This window comes from Eumetopias jubatus, unplaced genomic scaffold, assembly GCF_037043125.1.
Source record: "Eumetopias jubatus isolate StellerSeaLion01/CBP00866 unplaced genomic scaffold, mEumJub1_p1.0 scaffold_11, whole genome shotgun sequence".
Taxonomy (NCBI): domain Eukaryota; kingdom Metazoa; phylum Chordata; class Mammalia; order Carnivora; family Otariidae; genus Eumetopias; species Eumetopias jubatus.
Window position 1 is genome coordinate 113,166,908 of NW_028274817.1, and position 20,156 is coordinate 113,187,063.

At 48.3% G+C, this 20,156-nt stretch overlaps 1 pseudogene; it reads right to left on the reverse strand.

Annotated features, from left to right (window-relative positions):
• The window catches only part of LOC114223606 (protein Mdm4 pseudogene), a 34,533-nt pseudogene extending 15,509 nt beyond the window's left edge, over positions 1-19,024 (reverse strand).
• Positions 19,025-20,156: the final 1,132 nt, after the last annotated feature.

The window sequence follows — 20,156 nt, forward strand, 5'->3', positions numbered from 1 at the left end:
GCTCTTGCTCAGCAAGGGGCCTTCCATGGCCTCCCTTGGGGGCCCAAGTTCCCCCCATCTTGAACTAGGTCTGGAGCATCAGCGGATGGGGAAAGAGAGTCTGCAGAAGGCACCCGTGCTTCTTCACCACCTCAGCCCAGAAGTGAAAAGTGTATTTGCACTCACGTTCTGCTGGTAAACAGCAGTCAAAGGGCCTCCCCCGCGAGTGTGGGAGATGGACTCCCTGGCTAGGTGGCTGCTTTCCAGCCACACCTCAACGTCACGGAGGCGAAGGCCAGTCCTGGTGGCTGGCTCGTCAGCTCTGTCATGAGAACCGTAGATGGCCTGAGTTCCAGTTCCTGAGAATGCTGAGGCCCGCAGGAAAGGTGGAGGCGGACGCTCTGTGGAAGGGTAGAGCACTGACCCCACGCCCGCTGCTGACCTATGCCACATGGCCCTGGGCTGGCACTGGCTACTGAAATGTGCGGAGAGCTATTTTCTGCATGCTGGACACGGAGATCCTGGAGAAATCACAGTCCTTGATGGCTGGACTATAAAGTGAGCACAAAATAAGAAAAGTTAACGAGGCATGTGGAGCAACCAAATAGAAGTGGGGGTGTGGGGTGGTTTATCCATGGGCACTGACTTCGTTAAGCAACAGAAAAACTGCTTGATGTTTTAGAACAAAACGAAACAAAAAACCCAGATGCTCTCTAACTGTGTGGCCGTTTGCCTGACATTTGGCCACTCTGGGGCTTAGTTTATGCAAAAATGATGATGTGGCCTGATTGTTTCCAAAGCATCTTCTATGATCCTATGACCTATGAACTATGGAATGGTAACGAGCACTTCCAGGGCCCTGAGAAAAGCCTCCTGTTACAGATCTTGATCTGGCTGGTGGTTACACAGATGTGTTTACTTTGTAAACATTCACTGAGCTGTATACTTATAATTTGTGCACTTGTCTTTATGTACGTTGTCCTTCAGTTTTAAAGGTTTACAAAGGAAAAAAAAAAAAAAAACCCTTGTCACTTTATCCACCCCTTTTCAAATAAGGATCCTAACATGGTTTTCAGAGTCCAATCCAGGCCATGAAACATGCACAAGATAGAGACATCCTTTGCTGGGCATGCCCCCAAGATCTTTTTCCCCCTGCACTCAGTGTCTCCGCGGCAGGGTAAAGGCAACTACCTGCTTCATATGCACTCAGACTTTTCTAGAATCCCTGATTCTCATAGATGTGAAGTCTAGGGAAGGAGGAAACAAGGCAAAACGTGGCCATACTCTTTAAGCCCGCTGACTGGTTTTCAGTGACTCTTGGCAGAATCTTCAGCAGGGGTCTCCTTTGGTACTGGGCATGTCACATCTCTGGCCGTCAGCCACGCCTTGTAGGCCCCTCTGAATGGTCCCTGTCGTTAGGCAGTTCCTTAGTCAGAGGTCATCCTTCTGCCACCATGTGACCTCATCTTCAGACCACACCAGATTGGGCAGAGATGGACACATGTCCCAGCAGCAGCACATCTATAGGTGACCAGAAGCCAAGAGGTAGCCTGCAGTAAAAGTCCCACAGAAATAGAGATGACCGATTCACCAGTACAGCCCAGTCCTCCTGGGGAGCTTGGATGTGTTACAGGCACAGAGTCGGGCAGGTGGATGGGAGCCCCAGAGGAAAGGTGCCTAAGAGAAGGCGGGCAGAAAGGCCTTGAGGAGGAAGGGTCACGAGTGGCCGTGACCAGGAACAAGCTTTGCCCAGGCAGAAGCCAAGAGATTAGCAGGCTACAAGGTGAGGCAGTTGATTGGCAGGAGCAGACAGGAAATCCCAAGGCGGAAGACGCTGAGTGAGAGAAATGGCAGAGCCCAGAGAAGGCGGCCATGAAGCATGAGCTGCCTGTGAAGAGGCCCCAGGTCTCCACTCAGGCTCGCTTGGGGGCCCCTGTGCTGCTGTTCCTGCTTTTCCTTCTTGGTGTAAGCACAAGAGCAGGATTACGGTCACCTTTATTTAATCTCTCAGCTCCCACATCCATAACATGGGGATAATAATGCCTACTTCTCAGCACTTTATGGAGTTTAAATCAGTTGATACATGTAAAACACTTAGACTAGTGCTTCCCACATACTAGGTGCTCAAGACCCATTAGTCATATTGATGGTTATTTTCACATGCGTTCTTAACCCCACAAGACCCAAAGTGATCAGAATGACTCTTGTTACTTTTGTTCAAAAGGCCCTAATTATTTTACCTGGTATGTTTAATTCCGAAGTGTGTGGCTCAATATTAATTCAATTCTGGCCTTACCTCTACTCATGACTTTGCTTCCAAACACAGTCCGGTTCCCTCCCTTGGGGCTGTCCTCTAAAAGAGTTGCTTCCGGTCATAGCTATTAGTGGCATCACCATCATCTGAAGGGAGCCTGAGGATGTTTTCGGTACTAGAGAAACTGCGGTAATCTAGAAGCATTAGGAACCTTGCAGCGAGTCTGACCCGAGCAGTAAGGAAGAAAAACATGCTGAGTATACCGATGTGAGCTTGGAATGCAAAACTAACTTTTAAGACGAACGGTAAAATGGAAAATGTATGCTCTACCGGCACAGTATTCTAATAGGTGTCCTCCTCCACGGAAGCCCTGAGATCTTGAAGCATCCAGTTGCAAGGACCTCTGGGAGGAGATAATTGTCTTAGCTTGGATTCCTCCGGAGGCCGACTCAGAAGCAAGGTCTCCCATACACAGAGATGATCTGGAAATCTGTCGGAGGGAGCACCAGAGGGGAGCAGGCAAGTGAAAGAGGGAAGGGAGGGCAGCCGATAAAGAGTGTGGTATGGAGCCGGTGATCACTGTGGGCAACTGGCTTCGGTTCCCGGCACTTCTGGCCTGCCACCGAGGAGGGCCGTGCAGACTTCAGGGGCCAGGAAAGGTCCAGAAATACAGGTTCTGGCAAGTGGAAGTCAGGCTGGAATGCCCCGAAGTGCTGAGGACAAGGGGGGGAACGGGCAAAGCGCCTGACCGCACCTGCTGCAACAGCCCGGCCTCGCCTGAAGATGCGGCTGCATCTGCACTTCTGGGGTCAAGTGCTTGTCTTACAAGCCACCCTGACAACCTGCACTTCGTCTCTTCGCAAATCATCTGGGTTGAGACGAATGGAATGGTTCTCCTAAAATGGTAATTGCGTTTGCCTGGAAATCGGCACAGGTTTGTTTATCTGCCACTTGCACGTTGCGGCACATAGCACGTGCAGATCGTGAGCATGTTGAAAAAGCCGCACAGAGACCTAGCACAAGTCTGTTCCCAGACCTGCCCAGAGGACACCAAATGCTATGTTATTTCCTCCTCCCGACTGCATGTCACCAACAAAGGAACCCTACATGCTGGAAGTGGTGCTTTTCCGAGAGCTCGCAGCAGGCTGCAGACGTGAGATTTATGTCATTGGAAGGTCTGGCAGCCTTTTCTGCAGTGCACGGGTGAATACTCAGGATGGGGAACGTTGCTATTTTAATTTACATGCTATTGCTACCCATTTTGGCTGGCTTACCCAGAATGCCCCAGATACCTATTTGCATGGGAAGTGTTCCATATTTGTAAGACAGACCATCTTGTGGAAATTGGTGTTTTGTCACTCTCCCGAACAGTGTGAAGTTTGGAAAATGGCTTGTGTGTCTTGTTTGTGTTATAAAATTCCAGCATTTTTTTCTCCATCTTTCTTTCTTATCAACATTTTTCTCAAGGGAGCACACAAAAGCCAAAGGGATCCTTTTTACCATTTTTTTTTCCAGAACCATCCAACGTGAAAAATAAAACCTTCTGCTATGCCTTAATTATTGTTTGCAAAAACTCAGAGTAGTTTCATGCCATGATTTCTGTATACTACTGAGATGGCTTGGTAGAAACATGAAAGCTTTCAGAAATCATTTTGGGAATTTCTTCTTTTTATTCTTCTCTTGGAATATTGATATACTGAACAAAATTTGCTATAGATGTTTATTTTTAAAAGCCATATAATTTCTTTTTTATTCTAACTAGTATTTTGCAACGTATTTCTATGTGTTATTGAATTAATCACATTTTTCAATTTCATTTTTATACGATGAGTTTTGTTTATAGAATGATCAAATTGCCATATATAATATACATGCATATTTAAAATGATAGAAGCATTCAAAATTCCAACAAGACTCTCATATAATTGCAGTGGTGTAATAGAATATAATGCAATAAAAACACAATTTATCCCAAGGACATATTTGGCAGAATGCAAAGGTCACGGTTTTCTGACCCTAATTTTCAAGCTTCTGTCTGACATTTACGTTGTATATCATTAAGAGCATCGGGGCGCCTGGGTGGCTCAGTTGGTTACGTGACTGCCTTCGGCTCAGGTCATGATCCTGGAGTCCCGGGATCGAGTCCCACATCGGGCTCCCTGCTCAGCAGGGAGTCTGCTTCTCCCTCTGACCCTCCCCCCTCTCATGTGCTCTCTCTCTCTCTCTCTCTCTCTCTCTCTCATTCTCTCTTTCAAATAAATAAATAAATCTTTTTAAAAAATAAAAAAATAAAACATTAAAAAAGAGCATACACAAGTATATCATGTCTTTTTGAGACTAATTTTGCATAAATTATGTGTCTCTATGATCTGTTTGTATAATGGGGTCTTCAGTCTATATTAGGAATGTCACATAGACCAGCCCCCTGCCATCACAAGAATGCTGGAAGTAAATCAGAGAAAAGAGAAGTTGGAGAGTTCTTCTGAGACATTCTAAGAAGAATCAACAGGAGACTTCTTCCAGCAATAAAACAGACTGAGCTCATATTCTATTACTAATATGTAGAAATGCTGAAAAAAACACATCTCCAGAATTTAAATATATACATGGGCTTAGAAACAGATAAGGAAATCCCCAAGTGCCAGATAAGAAGAAAGGAATCAAAGTCAGAGCACTAAGGCCAAACAGGTACTCCAGGACCATGAAGATTTCATCTCAGACAGGCTCTGAAAAGGGGCATGGCAAGCTTGCCAGGGAAGCAAGCCTGGCCCAGGGAAGTTATGAGGAGACTGGTGGCTGGACCCCTGGGCCGAGAGAAGCCCTCTGCAGGAGATGAAAAGCCCAGGACTACACCCTACTCGGTATATAATTTGAATTCACGTTTCCTGTATGGCACAGGAAACCCAAGCCAAACAACTAGCATAAAAACGGATTTAGAACCTTTTGGAAACTCCAGAATTCCCAACTGAAACAAATGCAGAACCACTCCGCAGGTCCATTTTCACAGCTAGTGACTCACAGGACTCTAGGAAAAACAACCAACCTGCCAAAGAAGAATTCACAATAAAAGTTTATGATTGTATAGAATAACACACTCATTGTGAGGGGCAGTTAGCAAGTTCAGCAGACAGGAGAATAAGCACCCCAAGTTGGATATTATAGAATAATCTTAAAGATATTTTAAGTATATTTTAAATAGTTGAAGATATAAAAGAGAGAACCAAAATGAAAACCCAAAATAATATGAAAAAAGACCAGAGAGATTTGACTGAGAACCAGATAGAGTTTCTACTGATGAAAAATAGAGTCATAGAAATTAGTGGACGGGTTGAACGGTAGTGTAGACAATGGCGAAAGGAAACTTAGTGAGTTAAATGGTACATGTGAGGAAATTACCCCAGAGGTGGCAGAGTGGGAGAAGGGGGAGAGAGAGAGAAGAGAAATGAACTATGAAAGTAATTCGGAGCAAGTTCCAACATATGTCTAATCAAAGTTGCAGAATGAAAAATCAAAGGGAAATGAAACAGGGGAGAAGCAATATTCCAAGAGATAGTGGCTGAACATTTTCTGGGGCCAAAAAAAGACATGAGTTTTTAGACTAAACGAAGCACGTCTTGTCCCTAGCAAGAGCAATGAAATCCACACCTTAAAAAAATGTGGTAGAACTACAGAGCACTCCAGTAAAGGAGAAAATCTCAAAACCAGAGGGGAAATGAAAAAAAAAAAAAAATAGCCTGCAAAGGAACCATTCGGTCAAGTGGCCAAACCAAACTGCAAACACAGCTGGGAAATGTAGTCAGGCCGTGTGTCCGAGAAGATGGAAACATGGCTTTCAGAGACCAGATAGCATCTCTGCCACAGTGGAATTATCACCTTCTGAGTGGTGAGCTCAGGCCTATGGAAGAAGGGAAGAAGAAGGATGCTCTTGGGAGATGAAGCCTAACTATCCTCCAATCACACTACACAAAGCGCTGGAACTTTCCTCTCTGACATTATCTTGGCTTTACTGTTGTAAATGGCAGGGAAAGAATTCCCCCACCCAGATCGAATATAACATGTTCTAGAAATGAATCTTGTCCAACTTAAACTCACAGAGAAGGGTGATCATTTGGGTTTGCTTCTCAAACACTGAGCTAGCCACTCATAGAATAATAAACTTAAGAAGATCTCGGTGAATCTCCCAGGTTAGCCCCTGACCAATGCCCCGAGTCATGAGGGTCTCATTTGCGTGTGGCACATAACAGACTCAGCAAAAGCCTGTTGAATCCATTCACTGATTCTTGCATTCAACAAACACTTAATGGATGGCTCCACCGAACCATTGTTCTGGATCTGCACTGTCCACTAAGATAGCCATTAGTCACACGTGGCTATTTAAATTTAAATTAACTAAAATTAGAAATTCAGTTCCTCAGTCACACTGGCCACATTTCAGGTGCTCAGCAGATGCATGTGGCTAGTGGCTGCCACATTGGGCAGCACAGGCGTAGAATATTTCCATTGTCACAGAAAGTTCTGTTGGATAGATGCTGAAAGTACAGTAGTGAACACAACAGATACATTTCCCATCTTCATGAAGCCTAGGTGCTATGTCTGATGGTGATAAGCCTATGGAGAAAAAGTAAGCAAGAGTGCGAAATAGGGAGTGGGAGTAGAGGAGCGGAGGGGAAGTCATTGCGATTTTAAATATGGTAGTCTAGGAAGGTCTCCCTGAAAATGTGGCTGTATTAGTTACCATTACGCTAACTGATATAACAAATAAGCCCTCAAGTCTCAGTGACTAAACACAAGAGTTTATTTCTTGCTCCAATCACTGGGTTGTGCGGAGGGACTATAGAATCATTAAGTGGGATCTGTTCTCTGTGGTCATTCAGGGCCCCAGGCTAACAGGGGCTCTGCCGTCCACAGCACAGGGCCTCCCAAGTTGCTCTGGGTGTTAACATCAAGTCAGCGGATGGGAGAAACAAAAAAATGGAGTATCGTTTAAGAGGTTTCTCTGGTCTGTGGGGCAGGCCTGGACGTGGTGTAATCATTTTCACCAACATTCACCGGCCCAAACTCAGCCAGGTGTAGGGTGACTGACTGAGCTAGTTTGCCGGTACCGAGGGATTTCCTGAGATGAGGGGCTTCCAGTGCCCAAACCAGGGAAATTCCAGGCATACCAGGATGACTTGGTCACCTTAGCACATATCCTTACCTAGATGCACCTGTTGCACTGCTAATAATTCTACCCTATGGTTGGGGGCATAAACTGGTGGGCAGCTGTCTGCCACAGTAACAGTTCCCTCAAAGAACTGAGGGAGCCAGCATGCAATATGAGGGGAGGGGAGAAGAACAGTTTAGCAAATACAAAGGCCCTGAGGCAGGAGTGTATCTGGCATCAAGGAGGAAAAGCAAGGGGGCCAGTGTGGCTGGAATAGGGAGGTGATGTAGGATATCCCGGGGGTATCTTTTCAGGTTCTCTCTCCAAGTGTGGTTGTTCACTTCCATCCAACTGGCCATACTTTGCTTATAAAAAAATGAGGATTTTGGCTAACTCCTTTGCTAAAATCCAGTTACACAGTCTGTGGCCTTTCCCTGGCTTAATAGTTTGATAGCCCTATCAAAAAAGTTAACTGGCACGAGCTACCAAAGCTTAAGCTTCGAGGCCCCTCACCTGCACAGACCCCTAACAAGCCCCTGGAAGGGGCCCTGGCAACATGTTCACGTGTCATGTGTTTTTGCAAAATTTGCAAAAATTAGGCATTCTAACCACATTCAGTTTAAGTCCTCTGTCTCAAGTTCTCCTTCCCGTCTGTCATATATCTACCCTACACCTGGCTGAGTCTGGGCCAGGTGAATGCGGTGGAAATGATTACACCATGTCCAGGCCTGCCCCCACAGGCCAGAGAAACCTCTTAAACGATATTCCATTTTTTTGTTTCTCCCATCTGCTGATTTGATGTTAACTCCCAGAGCAACTTGGGAAGCTCTGTGTTGGGGATGACAGAGCCTCCTTCAAATCTGGTGGCACTCAAGTGGCCACAGACATTTTTGAGATCGGGCTGAAGGGAATTTGAGTTGGGGGGTGCACTTAGTTTACGTTTAGTGGGAAATATTTATGTGGTTCACAGTGACTGGTCTGTATAGTTAATTTATTGTTAACCAGCCCAATACAAGAGTGGCTCTGGAATCCTTCTGCTTATTTTCTGTGCCAACACATGCGGCATTGTGACAAAGACTCTCCTAGCCATATTGAGATACCAACTGGACCTACAGCACCAAGTACCAAAGATATGCGCAGAGTGGAGGAGGAATAAGGTCTGGAAAGCATACAGCTTGATGTTGTGGAAAATTCTTCCATCAACAGACACAAATGGAGGATTCAGTTGTCATTGATGCCTAATCAAAATGGACGTTTTCTTGGCAAGGATATACTTGGTGTGCTGGGTTGAATAGTGTCCCCCAAAACTCATGTCCACCCGGAACCTCATAATGCTGACCTTACTTGGAAATAGGCCCCCGAAGAGGTAATTAAGTTAAGATGAAGTCATACTGGATAAAAGTGGGCCCTAATCCAAGGGCTGGTGTCCTTACAGAGGAGAGGGCCCACAGAGACACAGAGAAGGCCATGTGAAGATCAAGGCGGAGGCTGGGGTGATGCTGCCACAGGCCAAGAAATGCTAGGAGCCATGAAGAGCTGGAAGAGGCAAGGAAAGGTTCTCCCCTCCAACCTTTGGAGGGGAGCCACAGACCTGCTGACACTTCGATTTGGGACTTCTGGCCTCTGGAACGGTGAGCGAGTACACTTCTGTCATGTCAAGCCACCCAGTTTGTGGTCATTTGCTTGGGCCGCAGTAGGAAACTAATCCACTTAATAAATGCAGCATTTATAATTACAAGCACATGATGTGTTTTTTCCCTTGATTAATTGGAACAAATAGAAATAGACTTCCTGTGCTTGTATGCACAGACTTACAGCAATACCCTAAGCGGTAAGAACATGAGCGATAATAAAAAGATGAATTTCAATCAGCTACAGTGGAGATGAGGCTGAAGTATTTCTGTTGTTTCTGTAGAACGTGCTACTGTAAAATTATTGTCACATGAAGACGTAATCAGAGTATCCAGCTAGAAGAAAGGAAAAAGTATTGTAAATATATTTCAGGAAGCTAATTCATACAAAATACTGTCATTTTATGATTTTTGTTTGGGAGCTTTGTCATTCTTTTTTCGTTTACAGTTTGTTGCAAGTTTTGTTCTTCTTATTCTAAGTAAATACTCAACGTTTGTACCTAATTTTGTTATTTTGTATGTTTTTTTTTTTTTTTTAGGGATTTTTATTTATTTATTTGAGAGAGAGAGAAAGCACGAGCCGGAGGAGGGGCAGGCTCCCCGCTGAACAGGGAACCTGATGTGGGGCTCGATCCCAGGACCCTGGGATCATGACCGGAGTGAAGGCAGAGGCTTAACCGACTGAACCACCCAGGCGCCCCCGTAGGATTTTTTTTTAAAGTAGGCTCCACGCCCACTGTGGAGCCCAATGTGGGGCTTGAACTCACGACCCTGAGATCATGACCTGAGCCAAGATCAAGAGTCAGATGCTTAACCGACTGAGCCAGCCAGGCGCCCCTGTTTTGTATGATTTTTAAAAGAGCTCCCTCCCACCAAATTCTGCAAAGCTTCAGGCCCCACAAAGCCTGGTCTGTCCTTGGGCATGAAAAACTGACTCCAAGGGAATTCTGCATCAGCATCTGTTCGCTGCATGATTTTCTGAAATCTCTGGGCAAGTTAAGCCCTCTGGAAGCTTGCATCATAAGCGAGCCCAGTAATCTCTAGATTTACAGCTATCCTGGACAAACAGGATTTTCACGAGGTAGTGAAAACAGCTCTAAATTTGCTTGTGCTTCTCGTGGTTTTGACACAGCAGTTCGCATGGCAGCTTGGGCGGAACAAAAGTCTGTTGTTCCAGACTGTCATGTGCACTGCAGACTGTTGGGCATCCCCGGCTCCCGCCCACTAGATGCCAGCAACAGGCTCCAGTCTTTAGCATGAGAATCATGGTCAAACATCTCCGCATCTCCCCTAGGCTTGTCATGGGGGGAAGAGTACCACTCCCACTGAGAACCACCGCTGCAGCAGATGGCCCCGAGATGTTCGCTGTCAATCCCATTTTATCAGATTAAAATTAAATTAGAACTTAATGCGTGGGCAAGGCCCCTTGCTTTGTGCCTCACTGATGGGGCAGACCCCTCCTCAGCTCTTCCAAATCAGCCCCTTTCCCCCACAGGGGAGCCTGGGAAACCCATCTTGGAAAAGCTCTGCACGAGATTCTGACATCCACTGAAACACTGGTTCTCTGATGAGAGTGATTTTGTCCCCCAGGGGATATTTGGCAATGTCTGGGGACATTTTGGTTGTGACAACCAGGGAGTGGGTCCTACTAGCATCTAGTAAGTGGAGGCCGGGGCTGCTGCTGAGCATCCTACAGTGAGCAGGACAGCCCTCACGACAAAGAATGGTCCAGCCCCAAATGTCACATGTACCAAGGTTGAGAAGCCCTGATCTAGACATTAGATGGATCCCTGAAATAGTCTATGTGAGACCCATTTTAAAAAAGCAAGTTCTCTTTTAACATAGTTGAAACTTCGTGTCCACCAAGTCCTAAGGTTTTCAGCTGGGCTGACTTGCCTGGGAACCATAAGCAGTTCGCAGTTCATCCCCTGAATTGTTGGGAACCCTCTGGCTTTGCTCCCCATCCCTTTCCCACATCTGTCAAGCTGCCCCCAGCCCTTCTCAGATCCGACAGGGTTTGCCTGAGCCCCCAGGGAGTCCTGGTGTCACTAGCCTCCCTAGGTAATTATGGCACAGCCAGTCTATAAACACCGATCAGACCTTTTCTTCTTGGGTACACAGGAATCACATTTCGCAGCCTCTCTTGCAGTCAGTTTGAGGGCCATATGACAAAGTGCTGCCCCGTGAAATGGGGGCAGAAGTGATAGGCCCTCTTCCTGGCTGGCTTAATGCTGGGGTAGCAGGGAGGGCATCCAGAAGGGCCCTATGGAGGGAAGCCAACAGTAACCACAATGCTGGCTAGTGAACCCACCAGAGGAGGTGCTACAGGGGGACAGAGTGACCCCCGGGCTGAGGGCTGCAAGGTGAACCTGAGGCTGGGGGCCCTAGGGAGTCCCAGCTGGACTTCAGGAGGATACACAGCATGTGCAAGAGCCAGGAGAGAAAGTGGGGCCCTGAGTAGCTGAGTGCCACAGTTGTGGGAGTTGCCAGCTACATACTCTAGCCGCAGAGACAGCAGCGTGAACGGGGGTGAATGGACAGGGACGCCATTGCTACTGAGGCCTGCAAGGACCCAAAGAATGTCATGAGGACGTGGCCGGTCTCTGACTTTCTGCCCACACCGCTGTCCCTTGAGGATGCTGGGTGGAGCTCAGAAAGGGACTTTTCTCAGATATTCCCCTAGATTTTTATATTTAAACTTGTTAAACATTAAGACAAGTTGAAAGAGTGATACAGTCATCACCTGGAACCTCTTCACCAAGAGTCACCTAACATTGTTCCATTATTCTCTCTCTTTCAACGCTGTTCCCTCCCCCCCCTCTCTCCCTTCCTCCCCACTCCCTCCCCCCTCTCCCCTCCTCCTTCCCTTCCCCTTCTTCCACCCCCCATCTTTCTCTTCCCTCCCTCCCTCTCTCCTTTTGCTGAAACCTTTGCAAGTAAGTATCATAATGTGTGTTATATAATCCATTCTTCTCCTTAGTCTTTGTGATGGTTAATTTTATGTGTCAACTTGACTGGGCTAAGGGATGTCCGGACAGCTGGTAAAACATTATTTCTGGGTATGTTTGTGAAGGTATTTCTGGAAGGGATTAGCATTTGAATCAGTAGGCTGAGTGAAGAAGAGCTCTCTTCAGTAATGTGGCTGGGCATCATCGAATCCCTTGAGGGCCTGGCTGAAGAAGGGTATTTGCTCTCTCTGTTTGAGGTGAGACATCCATATTCTCCTGCCCTCAGACGTTAGTGCTCCTGGTTCTGGCCTTTTAGGCTCAGACCAGTACTTACTCCATTGAGCCTCCCTGGTTCTCAGGCCTTCAGACTAGAAATAAATTACACCAGCTTTCCTAGGTCTCCAGCTTGTAGACAGTAGGTCATGGGGCTTCTTGGTCTCCATAACTGTGTGAGCCGATTCTTGTAATAAATTTCCTCTCTCTCTCTCTCTCTCTCACACACACACATCTATCCTATTGGTTCTGTTTCTCTGGAGAACCCTGACTAGTATGGATTTTTGTACCAAAAGTGATTCTAGAGGAACAGAATTTTAGGGGCGAATTTTCTGAATTGGTTCTGTGTTTCTGGAATTGACTCTTTAACCTGATTAGATTTCAAGATGCTAATGACTCTGTTTCCAGCAGTAAACAGAGAGGGTATAATTTTGTTACATAGTGCCAACCCCCCTGCATAGTGGCTATGGCAGTTTTTGCTTCCACCAGCAACGTGGGAGAGCACCTGTTTTCCCACAGCCTTGCCAGCAAAGGGTTTTGTCAAGTCTGTGGGGTTTTGCCCAACGGATGGACGACAAATGCAGTCTCACTGTAGTTTTAACTTATTATGAGTGAAGTTGAGCATATTTTCTTATATTTAAGAATCATTTGGGGGCTCCTGGGTGTCTCAGTCTGTTAAGGTCTGACTCTTGATTTTGGCTCAGGTTACGGTCTCAGGGTTCTGAGATTGAGCCCCGCATCAGGCTCCGCACTGGGTGCGGAGCCTGCTTAAGATTCTCTCTCTCTCTCTCCCTCTGCCCCTCCCCTCCTAAAAAACAATCATTTTTTCATCTTTTTCCTCCAGACTGTATTTGTCCATTTTAAAAATTTTGCCTTTGGTCTTTTTCTTCTTGATCTTTAAGAGCTCTTTATACAGGTAAGGGAGATTAGCTCAGAAAAGGGCCTTTTTAAACTGAAAGAGAAGTTTTAAAACTGGGAGACATGAAGACATGATTGATTGAAAAGTTGAATTTACCTTGCTAGTAAGCAGGAGAGAACACGAAGATGATTAGGTCATACACAGGAAAATAAGTAAGATAGTTTTCTCTTTTCTTTTTTTTTCCACATAGAGGTCTAGTGTGAACAGAACTGTGATGCAGTACATATGGCTAACACTCCAGAAGAATTTCAAATCCAATGGGCTTTCCCCCTGGACTTCCTAAAAGTGAGACCAGCTGCTGATACATGTAGCCAATTTGCCAACCAGCTCCTTTTTAAAAAACAAGATGATGATGTGATCTCAAAAAGAAAACTCTTAAAGAAGAGGACATAGTTCTGGTTTTTAAATACTGTAACGGGCGGCACGATTAGAGGATAGCGATTTTAGTATCCACGAAGCCAGGTGTTTCATAACTAACGGTAACACACTCTTGGCCCTAATTTGAATTTGGGGCGTATGTTTAAAGTAGAAAATAGCAATAGAAAAATGTGGAACTCAAACTATTGTCTCCAGATAAACATCTCGTAGTAACGATAACTTGAGAAGGTTCTGAGTGTGGAGAGTTTGAACATGGGCATGCAGCGTCTGCATGGCATTCTCTTTGATGAGAAACGAAAAGGGGAGGAAAAGCAACCAAGCACCCTAAGGGAACACGTCTTGATTCTTCCCTTGAATCTTTGCAGTGGCTGAGATGTTCTCTGAGAAGAGAGGCCTTGGGCTGGACAGGTCCTGGAGAGATTGTTTCAAGTCCCATTCTCAGCCTTAGAGAGAGAGAGAGAGAGAGAGAGAGAGAGAGAGAGAGAGAGAGAGAGACAGTCCTGGACAGCGACCCAGATGCCGACGTGCAGTGGCGCGAAGCAACCCTTGCCGGATACTCCGCATACTGGGCAGGCTGCCCCCGCTGACCATCTGTAAGAGGAAGAGGTAAGTGGCCAATCCAGAGGGAGTGACAGCGGTGCTTCAATGGAGTGATAGATAAAACCTGACTGGAGTGGAGCCGAAAAAGAGGAGAGCAAGTGAAGATGGCCAACATAGACAGCTCATTCTAGAAATTTGAGTGCAAACAGGAGTAAGTACCTTAGGGCAGTCTATGGCATTGGATGTGCAATTGGAGGATGTATGTGCGGTTTGAAGTTTCAGGGCGTTTATTTCCCGTGTGCTTGTAAGCCGGTCCAGCTTTCTCCAGTACACTCGGGGAAATTGAGGAGACAGCTGCTGGGCTCCGTCCTTGAGGAGGCAAGTGGGTTGGGACTGGCGTCACGGGCCTGCGACCTGTGGAGGCACCCAGGGCCCCATGCTCTGAAAGGCCCTGTGCTCTGTTTAATGTTCTGTTGTTGCTGTCTGGCGATTGTTGATAAGTTTACCTTTGTAAATAAAGTCCAGTGGAACTTAGGAGCAGGTGCCAGGGGCTTGGAGCCTCGACTCACATACCGCCCTGCCTTCTCCACCTCCCTGGGACAGGTCCTTAGACGCCTGTGCCCCAGCCGTCTGGTGCCCCAGGACCCATCTGGCCTCCCCGTCACCCCATCCCTGCCCCATGCCCAGGATAGCAGCTGGGTGGCAAGTGGGAGGGGTGGGAGGGAGGAGAGGCCTGATTTGTGCTGTCAGCGTCCACTCCCGGGGGGCCTGGGTACAAGCTGGTTGAGCTCAGGTGCCCACACCTTGGGGAGTTTCGGGGCGGGCTGTGGTGGTTGCCATCTTGCCCCGGGGTTGGCATTGCCACGGCATGTCCAGGCAGCTTAACAGAGGCGGCATCCTGGTGGAGACAAGCCTCTCATCCACCCCGAATCAGGTACCTAGTGTGCCCTGGTGCACAGGTTTCAAGATCCCTGAGGGTCATCCATCTGCCGTGGACTGGGGAGACACACCTGGGGGAAATGGGACTCGACTTGCTCAGAACTCACCCCCAGTCTCAGGATAGCGCCTAGGCAAAGGTGGCTGGTGGGAGGGGAAACTCAGCAGCCATCAGGCCCAAGTGTGTGCAGTACAATTCATGCTGGTAAGTTAAACATTCCATTTTTTCTTATCTAGCCTGACGTTAAATAGCAAATAAAAGCCGCAGTGCAAGTCAAGAGACAGACGGAGAAAGAAAGGAAAAAGCTTTATGTTTGAGTAGCATTTCCCCTGCTTTTTAAGCAAGGTGCCCCACGTTTTTCGTTTGCACCAGGCCCCGCAAGTTATGGATTGAATACCTACTGTAGGCCAGGCACCGCGCTAGATGTTTTTACATAAATGATCTCATCTGACTTTCCGGGTAATTCTGCCCTAATGACGCTGTCCTTAGAACCGAGGAAGGGCATCCTTGAGCAAGCACGGTGGTTAAGGAGGGATAGGAACTCAGGTCTGTTCTTTTCCTGGGAAGCTCTCTGAAATTCTCCAGCCAGCAGAAATGATACAGTGTCTTGAGATAAGCCTTCATCTTTTTTTTAAAGACTTTATCTTAATATCAGTGCTTATCATCTTTAGTAGCTACTAATCTCTAAATAGTTCTATTTTTTATTTTTTTAAATTTTATTTTATTATGTTAATCACCATACATTATACTCCTTCGGATCCCTACATTTGTATCTTTGGGGTAAATACCCAGTAGTGCAATTGCTGGGTCGTAGGGTAGCTCTATTTTCAACTTTTTGAGGAACCTCCATACTGTTTTCCAGAGGGGCTGCACCAGCTTGCATTCCCACCAACGGTGTAGGAGGGTTCCCCTTTCTCCGCATCCCCGCCAACATCTGTCGTTTCCTGACTTGTTCATTTTAGCCATTCTGACTGGTGTGAGGTGGTATCTCATTGAGGTTTTGGTTTGGATTTCCCTGATGCCAAGCGATGTTGAGCACTTTTTCATGTGTCTGTTGGCCATTTGGATGTCTTCTTTGGAAAAATGTCTATTAAATCGTTCTATTTTTAATTCTTTCCTTAAAAAAAACATATAAGGGCTCAGATTTTTATGAGAAGTGAGGGGGCTTGCAGGTGGCCAGTACTGCAAGATCCAGAACGGTAGGTGTTTCTGGTTGGAGAGAGGATGGGCAAGATGGCCTTATCTGCCCTCCCATCTCTCCAGTGGGCTGCTGGCAAATGGTAAACACCAGGTTTTACTCAAAATTAAAAGCCTCATTTGTCTCATTGGCCAGTCTTCATGGTGTAAATCCTCTCCCCACGGCTGATTTCAAGCTCCCAATGTGCTGAGGAGTTGGGAAGAGGTACACCGTAGCACAGAACTCTGTGGCATCTCCATTGTATAGATGTAAGACATAAACACCCCTCAAGATCACAGATAATATAAAATACAATGTAATAATTAGTAAATTATTTTGTTTTTAATATCATTTATGTAATGGTATGTTTCTTTAACTTAATTCTTTATTTTCACGTTTCAAGTTTTTATTTAAATTCTAGTCCAGGGTGCCTGCATGACTCAGTCGGTTAAGCGTCCGACTCTTGATTTTGGCTCAGGTGATGATCTCGGGTTTGGGAGATCGAGCCCCGCGTCAGGCTCCACACTGGGTGTGGAGCCTGCTTAAGATTCTCTCTCTCCCTCTCCCTCTGCCCTCCCCTCCCCTCTCTCCCCCTCTTTAAAAAAAGATAATAAAAATAAATTCTAGTTAGTTAACATATAAATTCAGTGATTCATCACTTACATGTAACACCCAGTGCTCATCACAACAAGAACCCTCCTCAGTACATTTAATTAATTCTTAATAATGGCTGTATTTAAAGCAACCAGTCCACACAGTCCCTGAAAATTTAACAGTCAGCCCTCATGAGCCAGTGTGAACTAGCATACACAGTGTGGGCTGATGTGAGGTGGTAGGAACCGGCACAGGCCAGCTCTGACACACCACTGCTTCTGAGGAGCTGAGCTGCAGAGTTGGGTGGAGGGTGTTTATGTGAGTTTCTGGGGGTATGGGTACTCAAGGAGGTAGGATGTGGGGATCCCCATTTCAGAGCTTTAGCCATGGGCCTATCTCATGTACACCCATTGCACCCACTTTCCTTTCCAGTTGATCTGAAGAGCTTGCTGGATCTTTCTTGCTCAGCTTTTGCCCAGCTGCCCTGGCCCCGGTCCGAGAGAACCAGTACTGCCCTGCCTGTAGCTGAAGTGGCTTCAGAAGAGCCCTGAGCCTGATCCCAGGGCTGAGGAAGGCGTCTTGTCCCTTGAGCTAATTTTCTTTCTTGTTATGCACATCTCAGGGCAGAGGCAGGAGTCCAGAATAAGAAGGGCTCTAGGAAGCTGCTGGGCCCCTGCCCATTTTACAGATCTGGAAATGGAGTCCCAGAGAACACAAGGGGCTTGCGCTCCATACACTGGATGCCTGTGGACCTCCCGGGTCTTGGACATGCTGCGTGTCTTTCCCCGCACGCAGTCCAGACAGTGTTTGAGAGTCGATTCCATAGCAGGCAGCACGCCAGGTGCTGGAGACTCGCCAGCGACAAGCCTGCCTTGGAGCCTGTGTAGGGGGCAAGGGTCAGGGGTCCACCTCAGGGTGTGTTAATAAGAGGCTGGACCCAAGCAGACTTGGGTCTGGATCTTGGCTCTGCCATTTACTAGCTGCAGGACCGGTCACTTCAGTCCTCTGCACCCTTGTCCTTGTTTTCTTATGTGGGGAAGATCATGCTTTTCTTGGGGGGGGGGGTTGTTGTGAGACTCTGGCTCGAGGTAAGAGTTTACTATGTGCTGAGAGAGAGAGGCACCCACGGGAATATTTGCTAGTTGCAGCAGTTCAACTGGCATCCTGGGCCGCCCCGAGCTGTGGGGGGCGGAAGGGCTGGACCGCACTCACCGTGCTCTGCCGGCCAGGGACTGCTAGCCCCCGCCCCCAGCCTCCCCGGGGCCTGAGGTGGTCCGTCCTCCTTCTGCCTAACCCTGGGCCCCTCACCTTCTTGCTGGAGCAGGGCCTGGCATTGGCCATGTTCCTGAAGGCCCTGCCCATTCCCCTTGACCGCACGGGGCCTGCCGGGGGTGTTCAGCCATGTGCTTCCCTAGTGACAGGCAGCCTGGATGGGGGCAGCAGGCCCTTTGTCCTTAATCCCCCTGCTATGGCCCGAGAGGCCCAGCCCTGTCCTAGGGGTGCCCCGGTGCTGAGCGTAAACTCTGTGGGTCCTCTGTCTGTCCTGTTTGCCAGGCCTGGGAAACCCAGGGACGATGAACAGGCCAGCATGTACTGTGCCTGCTCCGTGCTCAGGACTGCCTGAAGCCCAGCTTTTTGGAAAAGCACGTCCAGTTCTACACACATGAGAGACCCTACCCGTGCGCCCCCTTCGGCGTTGCCTTTATGACCCGGAGCGGCCTAGATAAGCGCAGGCATATCCAGACACGTGTCTGCAGCTCCCCACTGTCCTCTGAGGCTGATGGGGGTGGGGCTGCCTCCTGGAGGAGGTCGGTGAGCCTGGAGAGACCCTCCGAACAGAGGGAAGGAGATAGGGCATCAAAGGGATTTCCTTCTCCAGACACCCAGTCCACCATGCATCTGTCCCTTGCTGCCCGGAGCCTAGACATGAATCTGGAGCTGTTTTCCTGTCCAGCTCCACATTTAGGGACTGCCAACAGGGAAGCCCCTTCGGACTCCAAAACAAGGCCTTCCCTGGGTTCCTGCTGGCATAAGATGCCAGACTACCAGTCTCCGACTGCCAGCAAGCTGGGCGGCTGCAGTGACAGCACACAGCCTCCTTGGAGGGGCCCCGGAACACCAGGGCCTCTGAGGGCAGGCTGCGAAAGTGTGAGAGCACAGACTCAGGCTACCCGTCCCTCTCCAACAGCTCAAAGTGGCTGGTAGTAGCCCCCCTCCCCCAGTACCCTGTGCCTACAAGGACGCCTTCCATTTTGACCTCTGAATACTGAGCCCAGTGGAGGAATCACACCACCCTCTCCTCAGCCCCTTCCACCTTCACTCCTCCTGACAAATCTAGGCCCCTCTTCTTTCACTCTCTTTCCACTCAGTTCTCTGCCACCTCAAAATGTATGCTGATCAGCAGCAGCAAATTGCTGGCTTTTTATCGAGAGCGTCACAGCACAGTAAGGGGGCCAGGCCCTGTGGAAGCCTGCCTCAGGAGGCAGAAGCTTCTGAGCCCCAGACCCCACGTGGCCCAATGGGGCTGCAACCTGGAGCTGACCTTAGGAGGTATCCCCAACAGTCCCCCTAGAGCCCATGCTGCCACAGAGGGCCTGCCTTTTACCCTGATGGAGATACCCTAACCACCACAGAGGGCCCACACGGAAAGAGAACCGCCACAGGGGAGGAGTTTGCTAGCCAACGTGTGTCATCCAGTAAAAGAGTGCAGTCAGGGGGAGCCGAGGGTGTGTTCCCAGGAGAAGTGGCAAGTGTATTGGGCATAAGGTGTTCAAGAGCCTCCACTAGGAAATGAAAAGCTGCCACCAGAGAAGAGGGAGGTGAGAGTGGGCAGTGGGATACAGCTGGACCCGCCTCCACAGGAGAAGGCAGTGGGGCAAGGCGGGGAAGGGAAGTGGGTGCAGCCCAGCCCAGGGACCGGAGGACCCCTGTTCCGCGTGATGACATTTTCCCTCCTGAGACCATTTCTGTTGGGGAAGATGGGGCTTCAGGCAAGTCAGCCAGCCCAAGAAGTCTCCCTGGTGGCTGAGTCTCCCAAGCAGAAGGAGAAAGTAGGCAGCACAGGAAGTAGTAACCAGTCCGGTGCAGCGGGGGGGGGGGGGGGGGGGGAGGCGGAGCCAGGTCATTTCCCCCCCCCCATCCTAAACTGCAGAGACACCCCTGCCAATCTGGACAGTAAGAGTCCTCTGATTCCTCCAAACGGGAGGCTGGAGTCAGAGTGCCGGCTGCCATCAGCACCTGGTCTTTAAAAAAGGTGCCCCGGAAGCCCGGAGGCTGGTTTTGCCAGACCCCAAGCAGGAAAGAGACCTCCACGGTGACAGGACGGAAGGAGATGGGTCGGTCGGTGGGTCTAAGACATGCCCAGATTGTCCAGCTGTAGTTCC